Here is a 6044-nt window from a genome sequence, read left to right on the forward strand (position 1 = left end):
TTTAAATAGTGTTCAGAATGAATATCACTGTTATATTATCAGCACCAATAGGAATGCCTTCCTTCTATTGATGTAATTGTTCCCCTTCCCTTCCTCATAAATACCCACTGCCTTTGTCTCCCAATCGGAACACTATTTGGGCTTCTGCCTGAATCAGTGTGTCCCAAATAACTGTCCTTATTGATCTGAAATAAATGCTTGTTGCCTCTCACTTTGAAAGGCCTTTTTAAGTTAACAACTTGAATCTGTTCAAGCAGTTGCACAATTTCTTGGTTGTGAGCCTATATTCTCAGTGTATTGACATAAACAGTTTTATCCTGAAAAATATTCAAGTCAAATGTCACAAAGAAACCTTACCCATAAAAGAACACCAGTGGAGCTTGTTATTTTTAGCAGAACCTTTTCATTTTGGCGCCATTCGATTTACTGCAGAATGTACTACTCTGTAATTAATCTTCATAAGGGTGTCCACAACATCCTAGACTTTTTTCACATCATTAAGGGAAACTTAAATTATGTTTATTATGGTACCTGCCTCCCCTATCAGTCAAAATCTCTTGGGATGGCTGAAGAAAAAAAGGTGTACTTGACTAAGCTATCACTACACTGGAAAGAGAAAGTGTCATCCGTACACTAGAAACTGTGAGAATTCCTGAAAGAGGGAAAGCAGACAGGGTCACATTCGTAGAGAAATGTCTAGATGGAACCTTATCCAAATAGGAGCAAGAGAGAACTTCTCTCTAAGTGGAGAGTGATGGACGATAAAAGTTGCCAGAAGAGGCTCCAGGGGCCATAGCTGGGTGATTTGTTAGGGCGCTGCTCTTACTGCTGTTTAGCCAGTTTCTGATCGGGCTGAACAATGGACAACAGTGACACTGGATCTCAGGATAAGAGAGACACTGCAGATGGCAAAGGAGGCGCAGGGAAGTAAGTGCCCCAGTAGTGAGTGAGCCCCTTATCGGTAACTACCAGCACAGCTTCTCTAATCATATCAGAATATTGCCTTCACATAGTCATTGTCAGCAGGCTGCATCCACAAACGAATAAGGATCCTCAAAACACAGAGAGGCAGAACAGAGAATAACCAAATATTTGAAAAACATACCCTAAAAGAACGAAATGCAATAAAAAAGAACTAACACCCAAGGAAACAGTTATTAGGGCAGTCGGGAAAAGACACATAAATAAGTATACTAATAGTCTCAAAAATATTCCAAAGGCTGCTTGGGAGCTCACTGTTGTGTCAATGAAAGAAATTCCAAACCGAAAGAAAAGTTTAAATAGTATTTGAGCTCGCCGAGCAGGAGGCGTTTCCGGTGGATTGTGCAGCCCTGGCCAAAATTAAGGCTCAAGACCTTCGGAGCCAGAAGGAGGAGAAGCTGCTAAAACAGCTGGGCGAACTGAGGGTAGAGCTGTCCCAGGTACACATCAACAAAATGACAGGTGGCGTGTCTCCCAAGCTCTCCAAGATCTGAGTTGTTCGCAAATCTATCGCCTGTGTTCTCACTGTCATTAACCAGACTCAGAAAGAGAACCTCGGGAAATTCTACAAGGGCAAGAAGTGCAAGCCCTTGGATCTTTGGCCCAAGAAAACACGTGCCATGCGCTGCCGGCTCAATAAGCGGGAGAGAGCCTGAAGACCAAGAAGCAGCAGCTGGAGCGGCCGGATGGCTCAGGTGGTTAGAGTGTGAGCTCTGAACAACAGGGTTGCCGGTTCGATGCCCACATGGGCCAGTGAGCTGCGCCCTCCGCAACTAGACTGAAGACAATGAGCTGCCGCTGAGCTTCCAGAGGGGCGGCCAGATGGCTCAGTTGGTTAGAGCGTGAGCTCTCAACAACAAGGTTGCTGGTTAATTCCCATATGGGATGGTGGGCTGTGCCCCCTGCAACTAAAGATTGAAAATGGCAACTGTACTTGGAGCTGAGCTCCGTCCTCCACAACTAGATTGAAGGACAATAACTTGGAGCTGAGGGGCCCTGGAGAAACACACTGTTCCCCAATATTTCCCAATAAAATTTAAAAACAAAATAATTAAAAAAAAAAAAAAAAAAGCAGTAGCGGAAGGAGCAGCTGTACCCACATCTGTACCTACTGTGGGAGGTCTGAGCATCAATGAAGCACAAACTCACTGACAAAAAAATAAAGTATTTGAATCAAGTTTTAGGGGCCAGTCCCAGAAGCAAAATCTCAAAGGAATAGCAGTTTTGCAGTTTTTTTTTATACATTAGAATCAAAGGAGAAGATGTAAGGAGGGTTACATGAAATCCATTGGTGGCAGATTAAAGACGGAGGAGAAAATAAAGCAGGGAAATCTCTAGGATTGAATAAAAAGTAAAATGCAGAGATACATACTTCTTTTGCTTTGGTGGGTGCAGGACTGTTAACATTTCACATACATAGTTTACAGAAGTATGCAGGTAAAAGGTAAAAATGAGAAATGGAGTTGTCTTGCCCCGATACCAGGGGTGTTTATCTCTGGAGGTCTGGAGAAGAGATCATTCTGACATTTCAAGCACGTTCTGCTAGATGCACAAAAACAATGGATGGGGCTTGCTCAAAGTAAAGATTAATCTATTATACAAGCCTTAGGACGTGATTTCAGGACTCTTTTATGATCAAAGCATCCCATGCGGTTACTTTCAGTTATTGAGCTTGTCAGGCTTGCCAAGGTAGCTCCCTTTTGTTCATGGTGCACGTTCTCTACTGTAGCATTTGTGTGAAAGTTTTCGTGTGTATGTTTAACTTTTTGAGAGCTTGCCAAAATTTGCACCATTTTATATTCCCGCCATCAATGCGTGAGGGTTCCAATTTCTCCATGTCACCAACTCTGGTTTTTGTATGTCTTACAGCCACCCTAGTGATTGTGAGATAATATCTCATTGTGGTTTTGATTTGCATTTCCCTCCTGATTAGTGATGCTGACCATCTTTTCCTGTGCTTCTTGGCCATTTTTGTTTATCTTCTTTGGAGAAATATCTATTCAAGTCCTTCGTCTATGCGTGTTTTAAATTTGGATTACTTACACCATTTTATTGTTGAATTGTAAGGATTTTTTGTATAGTCTAGATAAAATTGCCTTATCAAATATGATTTGCAAATATTTTCTCCCATTCTGTAGGTTATCTTTTGGCTTTCTTGATAGTATCATTTGCAGCACAAATATTTTTAACTTTGATGAAATCCAATTTATTTATTTGTTCTTTTGTCACTTGCACTTTTGGTGTCACATCTAAAAAACCATTGACTAATACAAAGTCTTGACGATTTACTCCTATGTATTCTCCTAACAGTTCTATAGTTTTAGCTTTCATACCTGGGTCTGATCTGAATGATTGGACAGATCCCTTCCAATGCAGTGACCATGTTTTTCCCAATGATTGTCATTCAACAGTAGACTGAAGAGCCCTTCTCCTGGGCCCAATCCTTTTCTATTTATGTACCAATTCATTTATCCAAGTTCTTATTTTGACTCCTGAGATGTTAGGAGCTGGATACATAATAGGTGTAAGTATTTGTCAAACAAATGTACTTTTTGGGCAGCTACTATGAGCTTGCACAGTGCGGGAGCTAGAAAAATGAGTGCAATATAATATTTGTCCTTGAGGAGCAAACATGCTAGTTGGAGATTCAGGTCACAAGTATTTATTTATTCAGCATCTTGAAGTGCCCAGGACCAAGCAAGTGATAAAGAAGCCCCTCTGCTGTCATTTGTGGGATGGTGGGGTAAGTACGGAGGGCACTTCACCCAACCTGGGAGGAGGACAATTCGGTTGGTGGGTGGGTGAGGCTCCCTAGAAGGAGTGATGACTGAATGTGTGGACAGGTGGACACCAGCTGTCTGAGGGGAGGGTGGGCAGACCTTCAGAGACCTGTCCCGAGAACCACAGCCGACTGCACATTTCAACAGAGTTGAAATATGCCGTTGAGGAGAAAGCGAGTGGGGTGGGGGAAATAAGCTCTGGCTGTTGGGGACCAACTGAAACAGAAAGCTTGCTTCATCCACCTCACTTGGGCGCCTCAAACATAGATCTTAATGGAGAAGATTTCAGATGCACACTCAGAACTCTCCAGATGGTGTTCTGTAGAACACAATATGCTTAGATTGGGAGATTATCAAATGCCATTAGATAAGTGGGTCATGAAAGACAGTGGGTCCAGCATGTCCAAGGTACAGTACAGCCTCATGGGCTGGTGAGTCTTGGAGGCAGAGCGAAACCTCAGAACCACGGAGCTGCGGTTCTGTGCCCAGTGCTACCAGAAGGCCGGGCCCACGTGGTCTGCATTTGGCCTGAAGTTCACATAAACCACTCCTGAGGCTTCTAGGAGGGGTAGAGAATGGCACGGCTAGAACTCCCATCTCCAGCCTAACCTACCCTGAGCCCGGGCCAAAAGCCTCCCCCACAGGATAGCCATTTCCTCCTCGACGTGCCACAGACCCAGCTCCTGCTCCTCTCCGTAGCCACGCCAGCCCCCGAGCAGGCCTGTGCACCCCACCCCAGCACATAACCCCAACTGCACTTTGGCCTTGGCTCTTCTCCCTCCGGTCCTCGCACCTGAATGAAAGCTCTTGACGAACTTGAACTCGGATCACTGTGACTGTCAGACCCCATCGCCTTCATCCAACAGCAGCTGGCACCCCAGCCACCCTCTTTGCTCCTGGCTTCTCAGGCACAAGCCAGTGTTGCGGGTTCTTCTTCCCATGTGCCATCTGATCTCCCCAATGCCACTCTTCAGGCCCCCAATCACTGGAACTGTTTCCTCTTGACCTTACTGTCCTTGGTTCTCCATGACTTCTGGGCTTTGCAGTACGAGGTCCCAGAGCGGTGGGTGGTCCTGCCTGTTCTGTACCCCCAGCACAGCTGAGGGTGCACATAGTAGGATGTGTGGGTGAAGCAGACATTTTCGCTTTTTAGGGTGTTGGACAATGTTTTCAGAAGAAAAAAGCATGAGAGAAATGAATGCGGACAGGAAGGTTGTGCGTAGGGAACTAGTGAAGCCATAATGGTCAAGGGGGCGGTACCCCACCATCATGGGCAGGGGTGCACTTCCGTCAGAGGGAGCTGCAAAAATGGGTATCGTGGGGAAATATTTAACATGAGCCCAGGCCATCATTTCATGGTGTGTTCATCTCTTCTCGACTTAATGCGTCCGGTAACAAAAGTCAGTAATTTGCCAACGCTGATTGTAGAAGCCATGGTTATCATTTCCCATTTCCATCACACTTGACCCAAAGCAACTACCCTGCCCAGGGAAAGGGGGACATGAACATTCAGGCCAGCGCACTCCTGGGGCTAAGCGCACAGTTCAGTTCCCAGCTGCACATACGACCCTCTGAGCTTCCAGAAGCCACAGAAGGTGCCACACACGTCCCAGGACTGCCAGTGTTTTGTATTAAGGCCAACTCTGACATGCTGAGTAGAAGGCAACATTCTCAAGAGCTTAGATCCGGCGTGGGCCCTGTGGTGGCCAAGACCCACACCAAGCCTGCGTCCTCAAACCTCTGGGGGCCCACTGTACCCATCAGTCTCTTGTGTCTAATCTGCCTCGGTCTGCTGCTTCTGTAAGTGAATCCAGACCCCTGGGGAAGGAACAGGGTACCCAGTGGCCACCTGCAGTCCCTAAGTACTGGGGACTCTCTAGGGGACCACACTGGAGGCAGAGCCCAGGCACTGCAAGACTCAGGGCCAAGGACAGGTTTCTTTACATACACGGTCAGTTACAAATCTAGTTGGAATTTTGGTCACAGGCCTTAAAATGCCACCACTCTCAGTTTACATCAAAATACAAAGTCCAACTTTTAGTTTGAGAATTAAAAAATAGGAGCGGCCGGTTAGCTCAGTTGGTTAGAGTGCGGTGCTCTTAACAAGTTGCCCGTTCGATCCCCACATGGGCCACTGTGAGCTGTGCCTTCCACAACTAGATTGAAACAACTACTGGAAAAACACACTTAAAATAAAGTTAATAAAAAAATTAAAAAATAAAATCAACACAACACACTAAAAACGCTGGCTGTTTAAATCATTGTTGAAACAGTGGTCATTCA

The 6044-nt window shown here is 45.4% G+C and overlaps 1 pseudogene; it reads left to right on the forward strand.

The window, feature by feature from the left end:
* Window positions 1–905: 905 nt before the first annotated feature.
* LOC141569266 (large ribosomal subunit protein uL29-like) lies at window positions 906–2107 on the forward strand (annotated as a pseudogene).
* Window positions 2108–6044: the final 3937 nt, after the last annotated feature.

Source organism: Rhinolophus sinicus, chromosome 9, assembly GCF_057876585.1.
Source record: "Rhinolophus sinicus isolate RSI-liver-muscle chromosome 9, RSI-T2T, whole genome shotgun sequence".
Taxonomy (NCBI): Eukaryota; Metazoa; Chordata; class Mammalia; order Chiroptera; family Rhinolophidae; genus Rhinolophus; species Rhinolophus sinicus.